This window comes from Stegodyphus dumicola, chromosome 8, assembly GCF_044657685.1.
Source record: "Stegodyphus dumicola isolate Sdum_Otavi_A_Nest chromosome 8, ASM4465768v1".
Classification (NCBI taxonomy): Eukaryota; Metazoa; Arthropoda; class Arachnida; order Araneae; family Eresidae; genus Stegodyphus; species Stegodyphus dumicola.
Genome location: NC_140775.1, coordinates 153541857 through 153564349, shown reverse-complemented (window position 1 = coordinate 153564349; position 22493 = coordinate 153541857). Strand labels below are relative to the sequence as shown.

Here is a 22493-nt window from a genome sequence, read left to right as displayed (position 1 = left end):
TAAGAAAGAGAAGCTGAACATCGCCTGATATTTCTTTGGCATCATTTTTGGCGACAAAGGTTCATCAAAACATGAATTTCTTCTTTCATCTTATGTTGTTAAATTTATCGGATTGTTGTTTTGAATAACACAAAGGGGGATATTTTTCTTTATGTAGGCCTAAAATTGTATTCGAGTGAAATATTGTCAATCCATGCAGCATTGCACCTTTCATTTCCATCTAAATTATAATAATGCAGTGATTTACGCTATGCGAAATGAGTTGCTTAAAAACAATAGAAACAGCTTTCCAACAATTTCCTATTTTTGAATAGCAGTAAAGTTATTTGTAACATATTTGCTATCTAAATTGGGATAAAGAATATATTTATAAAGATAAAACGGTCTGAAAAAAGTGCTATGTAGTATAGAAGACAATAACTGTATAAGGTATTTCTCCCGCCTTCTTAGCATGCCTTTATAGTGTAGTAGTCAGTACGCTCGGCGCGTATTCGAGAGGCCCGTGGTTCGACTCCCGGCGAAGACTGCATTGCTCATTTTTCATCTCTTCTGCTTCCGAAATAACCTAATGTCTCTACAGCTGTAAATGCTCTTGCTTTTTTTTTTTTTTTTTTTTTTTTTTTTTTTCTACATAAGTATGTGTGTTACTTCTATAAGGGTTACTTTTGGATAAAGCGTAAATATAACAATTAGCTAGGACTTTCCAAATCATTTAGGTCATTTCTTTAAGCGTCTCTTTTCGTATTTTTAAAATTGGATGCTCCATGTGGCGCATCCTAAACAACGTTCTTGGAGATGAGGTGGTTAAATGATGAATTGATCTGGCCATGCCGGAGGAATACCTAATGAGGCTGTGACGCGGAACGCTCGAAAACTTTTCCGAGGAACAAGGTTCTCTTTCTCCTATCATTGGAGGTTTTATAGCTGAAGCAGGCACGTTAGAACCGATGTTCTGGAACTAGTCTTTCACAGATGTCAACCAATTAGATCTCGAAAGTGAAGATTCCCGGAAATGTTTCTTTCGAGGCGCAATCACGGATTGCTTTTAGGTCTGATAATAGTTTAACCAGAAAATCTCCGGCGATATTTAATATGAATATCAATAGTTTTATTTTTTCGAGCCATGTTATGGTACAGTTCTGCAGTATTAATCGAACACGTAAATGTTTGTTAACAATCTCATTGAAGAAGATACTTATCTTTCAATATTAATTTGTCATAACAGTGAAATAAAACGAGAGATCGTGATAATTTTTATTTTATTGACGTTAGAAGTATTTATTGTTTAGAATTGTTTTAGTTTTTCGTTTAAATGAACATTTGAAACGTATACAGTTAAATTACGCACTTCTAGTTATAAATATCAAATAAATTTCGAAAAATAAACTTCGAACTTAATTTAATTATAAACTTCTTTCTTAATTTTAACTGTAAAATTCTAACTGCAAAATTTTTTATTACATATGCTTAAAAGGTTTATAATTAAATGTTAGATAGTCTAGTCCACCTCTTGTACGATACGTTCGTTCACGCGTTCTATCGTTTACGCGGCCTGCCAGATTTTGAACTTTGATAGAAGATGCCATTTTATATATCATAAGACCTTTAATATATATTTCACATTAGAATCATATGTTGCTTAATTTATAGAGTTCTTTAAAAATAATGTGCGTATTTATTCCTATTCCAAAAGTGTTTTTACTTTTTTGTCTGAAGTAAGGGAATTATTGTAATTGCGAAAAATTTCGGGTATCCGTATTATAGCGAAAATATCCATTGTGGCCTCTCTCGAATCAGTTTGAATGATTTTTTTTTTTTTTTTTTTTTTTTTTTTTTTTTTTTTTTTTCATATTTTGCATCTGTACGTACTGACAGAATAAAGGGCTGTTTTTCCTAAAACGGATTGTAAAATGGATTTAAAATGGTTTCCAGACGGGATTTTTTTTTTGTACGTACGTGTGTATATATGTACTCCCATAACTCAAAAACAATTAATAGTAGAAAGTTGAAATTTTGTATATGGGGCTATTATAACATATAGTTATGCATCTCCCTTTCTTATTGCAACAGGCAGCACCAAATGTGTGTATGTAAGGCTTCTTTGTCGCTACGCCTTTTTCTCCTTAAAGGGCGGATATGGAAAAAAAATAAATATATATATAATATAAGTTACAATTTAAATTAGCAACGTAAATTAATTTTCTCTCTGTATTCTAAAAATAGTAATCTTTACTTGCACTGCGTCATTTCGAGACTAATCCATGTCATATGATTCTTATGTAATTTCGATTATGTAAATGGAATTAAAACAGCTATAATAATTTTACAGCAGTATTAATTATCCAATAAAAATGCATTGAGAATCAAAACAAAACTCGCTCTGAATTAAAATTTCATCGTGAACACTTGCTCGCTACTCTTCGGCCTAGTTAAACTGCTGTTTGCTGCTTCCTTCTTGCTGCAAAGTTATCAAAAATGTAAATCTCTTGAAATAGGCACAAATAATGTGCCAAATTGTTTCTGATCACTATATATTTTGGGGTTTCTGCGCATGTCAGCGGCCATATTGGTTGTGTTTTTGTGTGCTCCGTTAAAAGTGCTAAAATCTTGGTAATTATACCACTTGTGTTTGTGAAAATGTGATTCTTCCATGGATTACTAGTTCCGGTTGCGATATTTGTGGTGTTTCTCTGCGAAGAAGGGAAATCTCCGAGGATAGGAAGACTTTTAAAATTGTTGCTGTCCGCCGCCCTCATTTGCATATCCTGAGTAAGCATTGTCTCTCAAGGCTTTTATATACTGTGCTAATAACTTTTGAGTACAAAATAGGATTTTATATCTGTTTCTCTACCTATTTTTTGAAAATTGTGATTTTGGTACATGTATGAAAAATGTTATATGCATTTGTAATTCTGAGTAAGCGTTAGGCTTAGTGTGGCGGATATATGTTGACACCACGAATTTGGTGCACCATCTACAAAAGACTTTCTGCCTGTCGAGAGGGGTAGATCAAACTTTTTGGTGCATCGATTTTTGAAGTCTTCATGCACGTTGGTCAATTTGTTTAATTTTCGTCAGATAATTCAAATTTCTGCTTAAAAAATTCTGCTAAACACAAAGTGAGATGGTTCGTCCAAAAAATAAAGAGCCTAAGGGGCAACGCCCCGACAATGAGACGCAGTCGGCCAGTGCTCCAATAATAGATAAGACACAGAAACAGAGCAGTACACGACAGCTAGACGTTGATATAACTTTGGTAGATGCCAGTACAGAGTATCAAGAGGCTTCAGAGTGCTATACTAATCTAATTGGATATTTAAATAGAGACGACATTTCCACAAAAGCAAACAAAAAGATACGAGGTTTCTTTGACCATATGTTAAGAATAGTCTCGAAGCAGAGTTACAAAATTGCCAATTTGGAAGGACAAATTGAACAAACTAAGAATATAGAGACATACATCCAAGGAATAGTCGCCACTCAAAAGCTGTCTTTTGCAGAAGTTGCAAGATCTCGACGGCCATCCAGAAGTAGTTCTAGATCTAGACGATCACAATCAAGATCACGGCAAGAGACAGAGCATGTATTACTAGTCTATCCTAAGACTGAGGGTAGTACATCCGACGAGGTAAAGGAGAAGCTGGTGAAGTACATAGATCCAGGAAAACTCAAAGTAGGCGTCAAGAATATAAAGAGAGTTAACAAAGGAGGGCTCCTAGTAGAAGTTACGAAAAAGGAAGAACTGGCAATACTTGAAGAGGCCATAAATGAAAATCGGAAGCTGAAGGACGTAGTGGAGACGAAACATCCACAAAAAAGAAACCCCAGAATAATAGTCTACAATGTCAACGAGAACATTAATAAAGACGAGATAGTAAACTTCATTAAAATACAGAACACCGACCTAGCAGAAAGTGAAATAGAGATTCTGTTCGCCATGAAGGCCCGCTTTGGACAGCACTGGGTTCTATCTATAGACCCAGTAGCTTTCAAGATCCTTATGAAAACGAAGAAGTTGAACATACAATGGTCAAGATATAACGTAAGGGAGTTTATAAAGGTTTCGCAATGTGTCAAATGCCTTGGGTATAACCACCCAGCAAAATATTGCAAGGAAGATAAAGTCTGTGCCGGATGCGGCTCCACACACCACGAGAAGACCAACTGTGACCAAAAAGCAGTCAGCTGTGTCAACTGCACAAAGGTGAATAAACGATATAATACAGGCCTCGATGCCCAACATGATAGCCGAGATAAGAAATGCCCATGCTACCTAAAAGAGCTCGAAAGATTAAAACAACGAACAAATTATGGATAGTATCCAAATAATCCAGATTAATCTTAAGCACTCCAGGAGTGCAACAGAAAACTTAAAGATAAATTTTGAACAAAACGACAAACTCAAAGTAGCATGTATCCAGGAACCGTACACAGTACAGAACAAACTGTACGGATTCCCCACAAAATATAGGAAGTTCTACTCTCGAACAGACGCAATAACTGCAGTGATTATAGCGGACTCAAATCTCCCAGTTCTGGAACTTTTCAGCTCTCCGGAGATTATAGCGCTTGCAATAGGCAGTGACTCAAGATTTATACTAATCACGGTATACTGTCCTCCATCGCGAGATATTGCACCAATCCTGACAACCCTAGAAAGGTTTATGCAGGACAATAACAACATGACTACAATAATTACCGGAGATTTCAATGCCAAAAGTCCCCTATGGGGCTCACATAATACGGACACACGAGGCCTCAAAGTATGCGAATTCATTGCCAGCACTGGACTATCGATAGTCAATGAAATAGGGGATACGCCAACCTTCGCAGGAGTAAGTGGTAACAGCTGGATTGACCTCACACTTATCATAAGCAGAGACAGAATCCGGATCGATAATTGGAAGGTAACGGACGAAGCAAACAATAGCGATCATAATAATATCTATTTTGACGTCTCCAGCATTCATTACCCAACATGGAGAAGATCGAAAATCAATGTACGACATACCGACTGGCTAAGTTTCAAAAGGTATATCTCAAAATCTTTAGCAGACCCTAGAAATCTGACAACTATCGAAGAAATCGATAAATATGTAAGAGAAGTTACCACTAGTCTTCACGAGATCTATCAAAGAACAGTTCTCTCACATAACTCGAAACCAAGATCGCGCACCTGTCCATGGTGGACAAAAGATCTCACTATTCTCAGGAAAAAGGTCAGAGCAACAAGGAAAAGATTCCAAAAAACAACTGGAGAGGAAAGGACCCATAACAGGCTGCTTTACCAGAGGGTACGTGCACAGTACCGGCAAAAGATGTATAAAGAAAAGAAAAAAGCATGGGACATGACATGGAATAAAATCACTGTTAGCTCTCCGTTCGGAACATACTTCGATCTAGCTAAAGGGAAGAGCATGGATCCATTACAGATAGGTTCAGTTCAAAAAGAAGATGGCACAATGACGAACACAATTGAGGATACAATTAGAGAAATCATGAGGTTCCATTTTCCAGAAGACGACCCCAACGAGGACTCTACATACCATGCAGATATTCGTTCCCAATCAACCGAGATTTCAAACTCGGAAGACGATCAGCCGTTCACACTCGAAGAAATGCAACGTACGATAAACTCAACACGCCGAGGTAAAGCTCCTGGGCTGGATGGCCTCACGATTGAAACCATTGAAGAGCTTAGGCTCGCGGACGACAAACAAATTCTAGCACTCTTTAACAAGTGCCTTGAATTAGGTTATTTTCCAAAGGAATGGAAAAACGCAGAGCTAGTATTGTTCCAGAAAGAGGGAAAACCAAAGTCCATGCCCAGTTCTTACAGACCTATCTGCTTACTCTCAGCGTGGGGCAAGGTCCTTGACAAGATGCTTACGCAGAGATTAACGTATTACCTGGTCAAAAACAAACTACTAAACCCCGCCCAATTCGGGTTTACTAAAGGGCGGAGCACCACCGACGCCCTCAACCGTGTTCAAGACATCATCTTAAATAACAGACAAAATAACCTCCATACGTGTATAATATCGCTTGACGTAGCTTCCGCATTCAATAAACTATGGTGGCCAGCGCTCAAAACAAAACTAAAAGACCTGCGATGTCCAAAGAATCTTTACCAACTGATCGCAAGCTACCTCACAGAACGTCAAGTGACCTACAAAAGAGATGGCTTAAATATCACGATGAATTACCACAAAGGAGCCCCACAGGGGTCTAATATCGGACCCATCTTGTGGAACATAATTGCAGACTCAGCGCTGAACATCAACTTTGGAGACAATGCCAAGATACAAGCTTACGCCGACGATATTATACTCATAATAGACGGTGGCAATAGGACAACAATAGAGCGTAAAGCAGACGCAGCACTCAAATTGCTTGCAAAATGGAGTCAAGACAACAAACTGTGTTTCAGTATTGAAAAGACACAGATGATAGTCTTTCCAAAAAGTTCAAAAATAGACGCGAATCCACCACGCATAAAGTGGGAAGGGCATCCATTGCGACGCCAGAATACCATTAAATACCTCGGATTCACGCTTGATAAGAAGCTCACGTGGGTATCACATCTTACGGAAGTCCGAGATAAGACGCATCGAATCATCAATAAACTAAACAGGATAATCACAGACAAGTGGAGCCAAAAGGGGCGCCTGTTAAAACATCTATACCTTAATGCAATTGAACGCATGATCCTCTACGGCTGCCCAGTCTGGATGAATGGCACAGCAAGAATATGTCAAAAACTACATCAAATACAGCGAGTAATCCTGTTAAAAATCACCAGTGCGTATAGCACCACATCAACCGCAGCACTTCAGGTCTTAGCTGGCACGCTCCCACTCGACCTAAAAGCAGAATTAGAAAGATCAATCTATCGACTTCTACATTACAAAGAGGACCTTCACACTAAAAAAGATTTACATCTATCATATGCCAGCATAGAAAGCTTCCAAGATTCCCCTAACTTACACCCAGGAGATCTACCCATCCTTTCCTGGTGCAAATCGCCACCCTCAGGACAACAAAGAGAGATTTTTTCTGACGGTTCAAAAATTTCAGGACGAGTAGGGGCAGCGTTCACGGTCTTTTCGAACAATGAAGAAATTTATCAAGCACAATTCCGTCTAAGCGATCATGCTTCAGTCTTCCAAGCCGAGTCCCTAGCACTCAAAGAAGCAGCACTATGGTTAGGTACACAACCAGCAGCTCACACTTCATTCTTCACAGATAGCATGAGCGTTCTGAATGCGCTGAATTCCTTTCCTCCAAAACATCCACACACGGCAGCACTTAGAGAGATCTTCTTGACGTTAGGCTCTTCCATACCTTTAAAGATCAACTGGATAAAAGGACATACCGGGCAGAAAGGCAACGAACGAGCGGATGAACTAGCTAAGACTGCAGCTCTTAAACCAGAAATTGACAAGGAAGTTCCGCTTTCCGCAGAAGTTGCAAAAAGGCTCCTCAAGACAGCATTTCAAGAAACATGGGCATCACGATGGCAGGAAGAAGAGACAGGAAGATTTACTTACAACATCTTCCCAATACCTTCTCTCAAGAGGCTGAAATGCAACCGACTCTTCCTCCAAGCCTGTACCAACCACGGGAAATTCCCAGCGTATTACAGACGTTTCCTCAGACGGGACGTCAACTGTTCTTGCGGTTTTCGCGGGGAAGACGCGGACGCACTTCATTACCTGCTCTCCTGCCCTCTGACAGAGCACCTTCGACAGCAGTTCTTTCCTTCCGACTACATCACATATCCTGTGAATAGACTGTTCACGGACTATTACTGCAACAAGGGCATCTTAGAGATAATGAAGCAAGTGAATGAAAATAATTATATCCAAGAAACTACAGATTAAAGTAAAATGTAGAAAGGCGGCCTAACCGTCAGATTGCTAGCAATGAATAGGATAACTTCCTAACCCTGTAGTGCCATTAACTCAGTTTGGCGGAACAGGTTAAGTAAAGTGACCATATATCACTATATATTTACTGAAAATAAAATGAAGATTTAACGTGCCTTGGCTGCCAGTCTCCTATTCATTATGAATCAACATTTCTACTCCATCAAAATTCCTGCTGTTCCTGTTCATTACTTCTAGTTTTTCTATTACATATATACTAATGTTTTGTATATATTATTTTATTATATACCTTTGTTTCTATTACATATATTCTCTTATTGGCTCGGTGAGTTCTGTCTATTATTATTATTATTATTATTATGTTGGTATTTATATTATTTGCTTTAAAAGTGACTGAATTATGTTGTTATGTTCTGGTTAAGGTTATTATGCCTTTAGTTAATCTGCATGCAATATTTGTAGAATTATCAACATTTTAAAAGCTGTTTAAGTGCGGCTAAGCCTAATTTTTAAATACCATGGCGGCCATGTTTAAATACCATGTTTGTTTACATTTGAAACACCAGAATAGTGGATTTGTTGCCAATCTAGAGTAACTAAGCTTCGCAACAACAAAGACAACTCTTTCCTTTATTATTGCGAATTCATAGACTCCAACTACTACGGATTCTCCGTAGTTTCTACGGAAATTCATGAAAAACTACGAGCTACGAAAAGTATGGAAAAAACTACGGATTTTACAGAAACAAGAGCAGGAGAACCAGTACGCAAAACGGAACCAACTAATTCATTCGATGATTGGCTGAATACTCGTGTTATCATATATCACGTGTTGAGTGCGTTCCTAGTTTTGAAGAATTAGCCAATCGTAGATCAGTAACTCCAACCGTTAACGACTTATCAATAGTTCCACCCAATTGTCTGTCTCCCAGGTTCCTCGCTGATGCGTGTTTAGGCTGCATTCGGCTGCATTGTGTAGTTTACGGCGAGAGCTTAGTGTGTGTCTTGTGAATTGTGAATCAGGTGAAAGATTTTTAATCATAATGCTGCCTCGAACGAAGAAGCCAAAATTATCAAAGCAAAGTTTAAAGATTCATATTCTTCAGAATTTCCATGCATTAAAGCGTCCGAAATTTCTGTGAATCACGCACACTGCAGTGTATGCAACAAAGACTTCTCAGTTGCTCATGGCGGAAAAGATGACTGTAAACGGCATGTGTTTTCTCAAAAGCATATAGAACTTGGCACCGTAAAATCTAAAGAAATAACAAATTTCTTAATAAAAGGTGATGAAACAGATCCTATAAAAGCCGAATGCTATTTTGTTCGTTTTTTAATTGAACATAATCTACCGCTTTCTGTTTCGGATCATTCCAAAGAGCTTTTCAAAGCAATGTTTCCGGATTCTGCCATAGCAAAAAAATTTAGCTGCGGTCATACCAAAACTGCTGCTATTGTGAAAACGCTTGCAGAAAATACTGTTGCTGATATTATAAAATCAGTGTGCAGTACATCATTTTCTCTAAGTACTGATGGAAGTAATGATAACAATGATAACAAACTGTAGCCATTGGTTATAACATACTACAGTAAAGAAAAGGGAGTGATAATTACTTCATTGATTTCTATTTTAGAATGCACGAATAATACAGGAGAAGGTATTTTTAATTGTATAAATTAAAACTTTAAAAACAAAGGTTTAGAATGGAAAAATTGCTTATCATTTTCTTCAGATAATGCTAGTAATATGATTGGAAAGTTTAAAGGTGTAGCATCATTTATCAAAATGCATCAACCAAGTATAATCACCCGAGGTTGTCCGTGCCACCTCTTGCATATAGCTGCAAAAAAAGCTACTGAAAAATTAATTGGCTCAGAAATTGAAATGTTGATAATAGATATATATTTTTACTTGGAGAAAAGTTCGAAACGGAAGCATAGCTTCAAAGTTGCTCAACAAATTTTGGGACAGAATGCAAAATCTCATAAAATTTTGAAATATTGCAGTACGAGATGGTTGTCTCTTTTATAATCTATAACAAGGATTTTGGAACAGTGGGATGCTGTGATAATTTTTTTTGGAGATAAACCAGATAACAGTGAGAATGAAGGAAAGAGATTGCAAAACATTAAAAAAATTTTACAGTCACCGACCACCAAATTGTACTTGTTATTTTTGAAAAATACTTTGCCTTTGTTTATAACAGTAAATATTAATTTGCAACAACAAGCTCCTTATATACATAAATTGAGAAGAGAACTTTTTGAACTTTTAATGAATTTATTTGTTAGATTCGTAAAACCATCAGTAATTTCTAAAGAAAATGAAGATGTTACTCTAACGTCTATTCCATTTCAAAAGTATAGTAAACAAAAAGAAAATGAAAATTTAGTGATTGGTGCGGAAACAAGACTATATTTAAAAAATGCCAAGTTGAATGAAAGTGAAGTGAAATCATTTTTCAATTCTGTGCGAGCTTTTTTTGTAACTGCATGTTCATATATAATTGATAAATTTCCACTGAGTGATCCATTTCTAAAACATGCTGAAGTTGCTGACATCAACTTGAGAACTGAAGTCTCATTTTCATCTGTTCTTTACTTGATGAATACTTTTCCATCCATTATTGATGAAAAATGTCTTAATCAAGTAGAAATTGAATTTTCCATGTATCAAGTAGATGCTTTGAAAGAAATTGGTAGATTTGCGTATTGATATAGCATGGGGAGAAATTGCCAAATTAAAAAATATGAATGGGTGTATTAAATACAAAGTATTGCCATCTGTAATGCTTGCTGTCTTAATAATACCTCATTCAAATGCAGCTTGCGAAAGAATTTTTTCTATTGTTAAAAAAAAATCAGACGGAATTTCGACCAAATTTAGGTCTTAAAACTCTTGAAGCAGTTTTGATTGAAAAAATAAATATGCAGGCAAATGAAGAACTGTGTTATAAAAAAACATTCTCAAAATCAGAACTTAAGCTTGCTAAGCATGCCACATATAAATCTTTGCATTCATAAATTATGCGTATTTTGTTTAATACTTATATGTATCATTCTTGGTTATTTAAATTTTATTTCCCTGTAGAAATCATATCCAGAATAAAGATATGATTTATAGCTTCTGATTTTTTCTATGATTAGTAGTGATTTGAAGTACTTTTTATTAGTGAATGCTTGAGGAGTTAAAAGAAAATTTCTAATTAAATGTGCATATAATTTACAAGGTATATTTTTGATTATTCAGTTTTATATGTATATGGATTTTAAATGTAATAAAATTGATTACAATTAATTATTAATTTAAAATTAATGAATGGTTAATTACAACATACGCTACGCGCACATTTTCAAAGTTGTAAAAATGTCGTTCGCGCGTTGACTACTGACAAGGTTTGCTGAAGGTTGGAGTCTATGCGAATTAAATCACGTTTTAAGTCACGCTAGGCCTAAAGTGGTGGCTATTTGTTTACATTTGAAACTCTTAGTTGTATAGTGAATTAAGTCATTTGGTGTACCAACTTCTAGTAGTAGATAGTTTCTTTTTGCCGAGTGGGACCAAAAGTTAATTTTAAATTTTATTGAAGCAGAATTTTGTCTTTCTGCCCATTGGCCGAATTGGTTGTTTAAAAATTATTTTGCAAAGCGTGGCTGCTCGCATGCGTCATGAAGTATATGTAAATGTGCGTGACATTATTTTGATTTTTTTATGTGTATAGAGGTGTTTATTTATTTATATACAATGTTTTGTAATTTTCTGTTATGTTTTCTATCTTAGGTAATTTATTCATTGGTATGTATTAAAATGTCTTGTTTGTTAGATGCATATGTACGTAGTTTGTTATGCTTTTATATTTGCAGATACTTTTATTATAAGGTGATGCGGGTTAGTAATGATGAATCAGAGTAAAGGTGGATTTAATTCTGGTGCTATCTTACGTGTTATAACTAGAAAGCTTTGTGTTGTTCTGTCACGTCCTATATACACTGCTCGACATTGAAATGCAACACCAAGAAGGAGTGGTCAGAAACAAATTTTAGAGTAGACGCACGTCACTGAGTTATGCGAATGATGTGAAATGCGCAGCTCTCCGACGCACGTGAAGTAAGATATAAGGGAAGGAACCTGCAGAATGGGCAATATTCGTGTCGTTATTTCTGCCAGACGAATTATCGAATAAAGTTGGTTTTTGCCCCGGAGGATACGTGTAATAGGAGAGAATGCCAGGCCGCCGTCAACGAAGGCACTTCCAGTAGATAGACGATTTTACGAGGGGTATGGTGATTGGACCGAGAAGGGCGGGTTGGGCCTTACGTCAAATCGCAGTTGATATCCACATGGATGCGAGTACGGTGCATCGGCTATGGCGAACATGGTTGGAGTAAGGAAATGTGGGAATAAGGAGGGGTGCAGGTTCAGCCAGAGTGACATCAGCACGTGTGGATCGACGCATCCGCCGACAAGCTGTGGCTGTCCCGCAAATCACTTGTACCGCGATTCTGCAGCATGTGCAAGATACCATGGATATTCCCGTGTCTATCAGAACTATTTCCCGGCGATTGGTTAAACGTGGCCTGCACTTACGGCGTCCGTTAAAAAGACTGCCATTGATCCCACAGCATAGACGCCAACGTTTAGAATGGTGCCGGGCTGGAGCGATGTGGATTACAGAATGGCGAAATGTCGTGTTCTCAGATGAGTCACGCTTCTGTTTATCCAGTGACAGTCGCCGCATACGTGTGTGGTGTCGACGTGGAGACAGATCTAATCCGGCAGTAACTGTGGAACGCCCCACCGCGCGACAACATGGCATAATGGTTTGGGGCGCTATTGCCTATGATTCCAGGTCACCTCTAGTTCGTATTCAGGGCACTATGACGGCCCAACGATACTTGGATAATGTACTGCGGTCGGTGGCAATCCCCTACCTTCAGGGGCTGGCTAATGCAATTTTTCAGCAGGATAACGTCCGACTACACAGTGCTCGTATCTGCCAACGTGCTCTGCAAGGTATACAGATGCTTTCCTGGCCACCGTACTCTCCTGACCTGTCACCAATCGAACATGTGTGGGATGTGATTGGACGCCGTTTGCAGCCCCTGCCTCGTTCAGAAGACGAACTGTGGCAAATGGTTGAAAGGGAATGGAGAGCCATCCCTCAGGACACCATCCGCACTCTTATTGACTCTATGCCTGGACGTGTTTCTTCGTGCATCGCTGTCCGCGGTGGTCCTACATCCTACTTAGCCGACGCCGTTCTCGCTCTGCATTCTGACTAATCATTTTGAAATAAAGATCATTTATTGCTGCTTGCTGCCTCTGTCTTTTTTCCAAATTTCATCACTTTTTGACCATTCCTTCTTGGTGTTGCATTTTCAATGTCGAGAAGTGTATAAATTATTTTATTTCTTTAGATGCTTATTTATATGCCTGTTTGTTCTAACCTTTCTACAAAACTTCAAGTATGTCACGGTGCTCTTGAACATTGATAACTTAGTTAAAAAGGATTGATGCGAAAAAATGAAGGCAACACAAATATTTCTGTAAGTAATAACAGAAACTATCCCCGACAGAAAAATTCAAAAGTATTTCCCTGTATATTTATTTTATTAAAACTTTATCTGAAGAAGATAATTAAGATTTTGTTATCTTATGCTATCTTTTTTTTCTTTTCTTTTCAGCTTGTTTTGAGACACGAAATTGTTTCTAAATCGGTAGTTTGAGATTCGGATTATTCTAGAGCGCATGGAAACCATCGATCATGTAAGTTATCAAAATATTTTCGTTCATTATTTCAGTACTTGTGTTCTGTTGTTAGAAAAGGAGATGAATATTTGCTGAAAGCTTATAGTGAATATGAAGCTTCTGCTAATTCAGTCATAATGATATCTATACAATGTTGAAATCCAGATACTGATAATTGACTATGGTTTAATGATAAATAAGTTTAAAAAAGAGTTTCATATGCAAAAGTTAAGGTACTTTTCCATTTTGCCGGCGCAAGCGATAAAGTCGCCAAAAATGGTACAACTGATGCCAAACGGAATCTTCGCTGGTAACCTTTTACGCCTCATTTTCAAAACAAATCGCAGCCATTTCTTATTATATTGATTGTTTCTTTCAATACTGGCATACAATTACATAGAATTTTTACCAGGTAGTTCAATTTTATGCCCTAAGGCCATTCGCGGTAATTAAGTCAATTAGGATGCAATGACACTGCTCACCCGAAGCCGAAAATATAGAAAAGGCAAAATCAAGGGTTAAATTCATCCATTCTAATGAGAATGCACTAGCGAAGTAAAGCACTGCAATTTTACATAATTTCTGAGTAAGCTACTCGTACGAATTTAAATAATTCTTGCATTTAAACTTGTATTCCAAATTAAGATTTAATTTGAAATTAATGTAGATAATTACTGAGAGAATTAGATTTTTGTTGCGTAGTTTACGTGTGATGAGATCACTTGGGGTCACGTGATGTGAAACGGCGAATCAAGATGTTGTAACATGAAAGCATAGTAAATTCTTAAATTAATGTCTTTTTACAAATTTATCGTCTTTATTTATTGTCTTTTTACAAAATTTTAAACAATATTGAAATATTTATGCGTTCAAAATAAAAATTTCTTATAACTAAACATTTGTTAACATTTTTTTATGTGTATACTGTGTGTGCGTTGTCGCCCATAAAAAGTCTGCTTGGCGAGATTTGCGCCGGCGAAACGGAAAAGTACCAAAATTAATTTATAATTCGCTTTAGCTGCAGAACAGTCATTATTATTTTCTCCGTTTATAAAATTTGCATCTGATGTTACGTGTTTTACACTTTTATAAGTTGTGAGGTTATAGTGAAAAGTTATAGGCTTTCACTGTTGAAAACTGTGACCAAAACTTTAATAGGCGTAAAACGACTTCTAAGAACAACAGAGACTCCAGAAGGGGTATAAAGGACCCTTTATTTTAAACTGAAATGGATGAATAGAAGGCGAACCTAGTGCTTACAAATCCAACAATATCGCACATTTTTTCAGACGATTTTGCTTTGCTATAAAGAAAGTCGTCTGCTTGAAATTTGTTTTCAGCTGCAACTATATTTTTGAAAGTATAAATTATCATCTGCTACTTGACAGTTTTGTTTTCATGCAAAATGTCGCTTTTAAAGAAGCAAAAGATGGAAGGCTATGTTTCTGTTCTTCCTGAAGAAAATTATTCGCATCTAGTTAATAAAATATGTTGTAAAAGCCATGGTTTTTCGACATGTAAAACTATGATAGGTAATGTTAGTCAAAATTTAGCTTCAAGTGGAACAATTGTTCCAGTTACTTATCCAACAAAGAAACAGAATATTTCGAATGTTGGAAAAGTAAGATCTTTAATGTTAAAATTCGCCAAGTCAAAGGACAGTTGCAAGATAATTAAAATGCTGAGTATCAACTGTAAACAAAGAAATTAATGCTGATTTGAATCTTAAAAAGGCGAAACAACATAATGTGCATCAGCTTTATCACCAAACTGCAGCATTCTTTATGAGAAACATTTATCCGAACAAAAATGGAAAAATATTGTTACAATAGACGAATGTTGAGTGTATTTAAATGACTGCAATAAAACGAGATCCCTTTATCATCATCAAAGAGGAGAAAAAATCTTAAACCATTGTTCAAGCAATCTAAAGAAAGTTTTTCTAAGGGATTTATGGTTGTTGCTGGTTTTTCGTATAACGGCAAATTAAAAATAAAGAGAGTAAAAAAAAAAAAATGTTAAGATCCAGCTCATCATGTTATCGAAAACATATTTTATAGCCGATTTTCAAATATGAAATAGCTTCTCTTTACACACAGTGTGATGCATCAGTAAAACTGCATCAAAACAAAGCAAGCAGCGACTCGTCAAAATCTACTGTTAATTTACTGGAAAAAATGAAACAAGAAACGGGTGTCAAGGCCATATCTTTCACTCATATCCCTACTAAATCTCCTGATCTATCACCAATGTATTTTTGCCGATTTGGACTTTTAAAATGCTGGCTGTCCAAACGTCGACCTACAAATTCCTGAGACTTTGGAAAGCTGTTCGAGAGCAATACCATAAAATAGTACCTCTTCCGATACTAGAAAAGGCTTTATTGTCTTGGAAATAGCGGTATATTAAGATACTAAAGAATAAGGGCTATCAAATAGAACATTTAAAACATAAAAATTTTAGGTAAAATGTTTCTGTAATTACAATGAAAATTGTCTAAATAATGTGCGAACAGCCTTTGTATTTATCGCGAGAAGTTCAAAGTAGAAATTCAAATATAAAGCTAAATTTAAAAATTAATAGCCAAAGACTACACAGAGTAATTTGTTGTGAAGTTGGCTCGGACTTCACCGTCGTAGATACGCAGCGAATGGCAGCCATTTTCATCCAAATCCAAACCAAACGATATAGCTGATGTTGCCACAGTTGGCATTTGAAATATTCGTATGAAAATCTTCGAGCATTTTCTGTGCATTAAGGTTAAGAGAACGGTATTTGCTCTTTGTACGCAGTATTCATACTTTTTAGTCATTATAGAAAAATTCGTATATTACAGTTACATGTAATGTGAAACCTTGGCTGATTCTATTTTATTAATAATTATCTTATTTCTTCAGCAGCAAATTGCCAATTTCATTCGAACTGAATTTTATGCCTAACGATGATTTTGTTACTGATAATTTGGTAACACATCATTAGATTTTTCGTTATTTGATCTTCCTGCATGTTTCTTTTTTCTGCAAGCATCTTCGTTTACACAAGGACTATTTTGGACAAGCAACCCCTTTTCCAAAATGAACTGTTACCACAGACCCCCATGGTCAAATTACCTACTTTTAAGATCAACCCTCTTATTCATAATGGTCCGCTAACTTAAAACAGCTGCTACAGAGTGTTATTTTTCATTCTGACTTAGGTCAATAGAAGAAGACAGAGTGAGAATTAGCAATGCTTTAAGTTAGCAGACTATTATGAATAACGGGGGGCCTATCTTTAATTTTTTCCTATTGATACTAAATACCTAGGTACTAAAGGAACCAATTGGAAAACTTTGCACTTGGTTAAGTTGAGTAAAGTTGACTTATTTTCTCATCAAAATTTAACAAAATAAAAAGACATACAATTCAGTAAATATCAAGTTTAATTTATAATGATTATTACAAATTAAGTACTTAAAGAATTTTAAGTAGGTAGGAAATTATAATTAAAAAAGTATTAATCCGTAACCTAAGTGCAAGCTCGTTAAATAGTAAAATATCAGGAACATGTTTGGACTTGATCATGAATTCGTTCGTGTTAAATCGCGTAAGCGTCAAATAGAGAGCAAGTCAAAACGCGCCTGAAAGACGTACGTTCGAACTCATTATCTTGCACAAACTTGTCCACACAGACTTGCCGAGTTCTTCATCTTGTACGAACTTGAGACTTTACATTACTACAACAATGCTGTTTCCTACAAAAATATTAATTATTCTTAGTACACGTAACACAACATAAACAATACAGTACCTACCTATCTTGAAAGTTTTAAATGTTAATTTAATAGGGGTCGATTTTTAGACCTCGTCGACCCCCAAAATCAGTTTTCGTTTATGTCGACCCCTAGGAAACCGGTCGATTATCGACCACTTTGGGAATCCCGGGTTTACACCTTCCGTTTGCCTTTTTGAAAAGTTTGTCAAAGTTTATTGAAATTTGTAGTGAATCTGTTTTCATTCGCAGCCTTTGAGAGGTAATTGATTCTCTTCATGTATTTGTCGGTCACTTCCGTCCTCTTCATCAGAGATTTAATTAGAAGGTACTGTAAATGGGCCGGTTGGGCACAAATGGCAAAGCACGAACTGCTTCGAAACGTGAGCTATATTTTTCTTTTCCTTTCGCTGACCGTCTGGAACGCTCGATTTACCACAGAATCATAAACGAGTTCGTACTTTTTTTTAAACTTCTATTAATGTGAACGGTATAGTTTTCTTTCTATCTCACTCCCTTGCTTTTCTGTCTACATTCCCGATACACCTGTGTTGGTTTTTAAACCTCCGTCCCCCCCCCCATTTTGCAAGATTTGTTTGTAAGGTAATCAAGTTTTCTGTGAAATGGAACGCTTGAAAAAAAAAAAAAAAATGTTTCATTGTACTAAATCAGTTTTAATACACCTTTGTTTGAGCTTTTAAATATACCTTCCAGTTCCTAATGAAATATAAATGCAAAAGACACGTATGAAAGCAAATTTTTAAATGAAGGGACTATAGATGAATATGAAAAATACATTACAAATATACTTTCTTAAGCCAATAAACATCACAGCGTATTTACATTCCTTATTTTCAGATCGCGTTCGTAGTAATTTGATAAATGCTTGCGTCTATCTAAGCAAGTATTTTCTTTATTTGTAGAAAGTTTTGTCAAAAGTCACGTAATTTTAATTTTTGCCTTTGTAGAATTTATGGCGTTATTGAAAATATATATGCTGATAACGGAAAGAAAAATAAGCAGTGGATTTTATTTCAGATGAAATCCAGCAAGTAAATATATTTGCTTACAATTTTGTTTTAACTATTATTCACATTGTTTTAATTACTTCAAAGGATTCAATTATACTTTAAATTATTCGATATGGAATACATTAACTATTAAATTTCATAACACGCTAATTTTAATACTGCTAATTCGTAGTTTTAAACCATTTGTACATTTTATCTGCTGAATATTTTTAGTTATCCTAATTTTGAAGAAATTTTATCTCACGTACATGCAATTACACTTTGTGAAGTAGAGAATATTTATATATTAAAGCGCACTCCTGTTTTATAAACTACCACATTCAGTATGCTCTCTGCATTTTCTTTAATTTTAATTGTAAAAGTGCGTAGCGAAATTGGAAAATTGAATGATTGAAAATTTAGATTAAAGAGAACTTTTCTCAAATTACGATTAAAAAAGATCCAGAAGTCAACATAATCCAGCAGTTAAGAGAAAGGAAAGAAAAATCAAGCATTAAATATTCAATTAAGTACACGTTTAGAGCTGATGCAATTAATAATGATTAATAATATACTAAAAGCAAAAATTAGGAAATTAATAAAGACTTATGAACTATCAAGAACTAAAAATGTCCTCACTTTGTAGCAAAATAATAGAATTATTCTCCGACCCCCCAATAAAAACAAGTAAAATATGAAGTAAATTTACTAAAACAAACCGGAACATGTAGTTAATTGAGAGAAGAACAAGGTTTGCTAGAGTAGAAAGCCATTAATCAAAAATCATTGGGAAAGAATATTGACAGGTCTGCGAAGTCTTCGTCAAGACTACATCAAAAAAGACAACTGATTTCAAATTTTAAACATCAGCCACGTTTCTGAATTTTCTGAACTAATTTGCCAGTCGTTGTTTTGTTGAGAAATGCCGAGCTACTGAAGAAGCTGTTAATTTGTTACATTCAAAATATTCCTTAGGCTTATTGGGGTTATAAGGTATTTCTCCCGCCTTCTTAGCATACCTTCGTTGTGTAATAGTCAACACGCTCGGCGCGTATTCGAGAGGTCCGAGGTTCGATCCCCGGCGAGGGCTTTGCACATTTTTCATATCTTCTGTTTCGAAATAACCTAATGTGTCTACACGGTGTTGAAGCATTTTAAGTGATAAACACCGCAGAAAGACGATAATCAAAACTAAAATCAATATGAAGTGGCAACAGATCTTTCAACGAAGGCGTACGAATTTGTCGTTATTTTGTATTTATTATTTTTGTCGTTATTTAAGCCGTGGGAAGTCAACAGAACCAATTTTTAAATCTTTGTGGAATTGTACCTTAGTCTAATCCACCACGACTTAAAAACTGATTCCAAGAACTACGGAATGATTAAAAATTCGCATACATAAATCACATAAAGTAAGACATTTAATTTTTTTTCTAAAACTGATAGTTAATAATTAATGATGATAAATATTTATCCATAGCAGATCTGCATCCTCCGTATCAAAAAGTGCTCACAAAACGGTTACATTAATCAAAAATTAGGTAGGCAATAAAATCTGTTAAAAATTCGAATGTATTCGAAGCTTTAAAACATTAAATAAATATGTTATTTCGACCCAAAACCATTTTATAAGAAAGATCCGTACTTTTGTTTATCCATAGGGAAGTCTTTCTCCGGCACACTTTAATTTATCTTCTGATTTAAAAATAATAACGAAAGTTAATAAAATATTTTTTCCATTTGATATTATTTATTTTCTTTTCAAAAACTTTTTTTGCGTAGAATCATTATTAAAAAATACTGCAATAAAAAGAATAGTTTGAAGTATTTAGTTAAAATTTATTAGATTGCAGAAAAAAAGCTGTAGTAGTATCTGCTTAAGGGGTAGAATGCATTTGTGGAGAACTTTCCAAGGAAATTGTCTCGTATTTATATTACACACAAGGAAAAATATGAAACCTCCGACGCAGCCATCCTGTTCGCCGGATTCAAAAGACCCCGACTTTTAATTTCTTAAAGAAAATGTATGAAATATTTTTAAACATGGCGTAATATAAATGGGGTGCAGTTGGCACACAGTTTCTTTATTTCAAAGAAAATACACGTAGCATTTTTCTAAAATGAATTACAATTTTCTTTGAAGACCATTTCTTAATTCTCATAAGAAGCAAAAGTGCGGTTGTTTGTGAGGTAAAAAAAATCTGATGTGTACACCACATGACTTCCTTGTACGGAATATTAAATTATACGCATTTTTTCTTGCATTTCATTTAAACTTATTGGATTGAATTAAATCTACTTCGCCGACAGCGCATAAACCACAATAGAATAAAGGCATTCTTTAAAATTCACTCTAGTATTTGTTTACCATAGCGACACTCTGGCGCTAGATTCACTTAACAGTATTATATTTCGTTCATATTATAACTCACAATGCACAAAATTTATATCATTTAAAGAATAGAATTATCTAATCGTTGCCACGTGTTCTATTCAAATACTATAATAAAGCTGGAATGATGTGTAAAAGAAATTAAGCGAACAAAACAAAAAAGGAACAGTTTTTCACAGACGATTCAGTATTTCTCATTCAATTAATTCAGTTCTCACTTCGCGAAAAGGCAAAAATACATAAAAACTCAAAATATCTATATTAAAAATTACGAAGTAAATCTTAAACACTTATTTCCTCGAAAAAATTCCAGAAAGGATTAAGCATGATTTAATTGGCAATAATAAATGAAGGCGTTATTTTTGTTGTTGCGAAGCTAAGTTTCTCTAGATTGGCAACAAATCCACTAGTCTGCTGTTTCAAATGTAAACAATCAATGGCCGCCTTAAAAAAAGGCTTAGCGGCACTTAAACAACTTTAAAATGGTTGATAATTCTAAAAATATTGCATACAGATTTACTAAAGGCATAAAAACCTTAACCGGAAGATAAAAACAACATAATTCAATCATTTTTAAAGCAAAAAATGTACAATTTACAAATATATAAGAGTAAAGAAACTGAGATCACTGAGCCGGGTAACAGAGTGGATATATATATAAATATATTTATATACGTTTGGTGCGGCCGATTGCAACCAAAATACGAAAAATAGCAGTCCTGTATACAAAATTTCAACGTTCTGAGGCTACTCGTTTTTGAGTTATGCGAGACACGTACGTACGTACATACGTTCGTACAGACGGCACGAAAAATTCTCTTCAGAATTAATTTTAAAGCAATTTTATTTTATTTATTTTTATTTTTATTTTATTTATTTATTTATTTTTTTTTGGAGGAGACGAGTCTTTTATTCTGTCCTTAAGTACAAATATCACCCAAAAACATCGTTAAATTGTATTCGATAGCGATCAAAATGGATATTTTCGTTGAAATGTGCTGCCTGAAACTTTCGGCGATTACAATACTTTCTTTTTACTTCGTACAAGGAAGTAAAAAAAACGAAAACTGTATGTAAATTTCTGTGCATTTTAAGATTTTTTAAAAGAATTTTGGGGCTGCTATCTAAATTTAGCTTTCAAGAAAGAAATATAAATAAAATAAATTTAATATTATTTGGGAACGTATGACTGATTGAATTTTCGAATTAAGGAACGGAGAAAGTAAACTCTGCAAAATTTTATGGGGAAATACTATATAGTTCGACTACTTGCGGCATTCGTTTAAACTTACCGATATTTATGGATTACTGAATTCGAGTAATCGTATAGTATGTTAGGTATTATTACTTTTTAGATGTTAAAAATGTATAGTATTAAAAATGTCTTAGTAAGAAAGCGGAGTATTTCTAAAAGTTTTTGGTCGCTTCACTGTATTACGGATTTAAGTCCACGTGACCTTTCCATTACAAATGTCATTAATCTTGCACCTTGAACTGGCAAATAGTTAGCCTCTAAACATGGAGGTAGGAAAGGGAGGAGGGGCCATTCCGCGCTAGAAGAAGCACTGCTTTGAAGCTTGGGTCACCAGACGGGGTGTTCTTTGTTTACATTCAGAAGCTCGCTTGACAAGATTCTGATAGTATTTCGACACGCGACAGTTCCATAGAAATCGAAAAAGGGACACTCTCACATGAAAGAAACA

At 35.3% G+C, this 22493-nt stretch overlaps 1 protein-coding gene across 5 annotated transcripts in view; it reads left to right on the top strand.

The window, feature by feature from the left end:
• dgo (ankyrin repeat domain containing protein 6 diego) overlaps positions 1-22493 on the top strand; it is a 267914-nt gene that overhangs the window by 121831 nt on the left and 123590 nt on the right. For all 5 annotated transcript variants that reach the window (XM_035350579.2, XM_085822603.1, XM_085822602.1 and 2 more), the window contains exon 2: positions 13575-13656. The gene's annotated coding sequence lies outside the window, so the exon portion shown is untranslated. The remainder of the gene's footprint in view (positions 1-13574; positions 13657-22493) is intronic.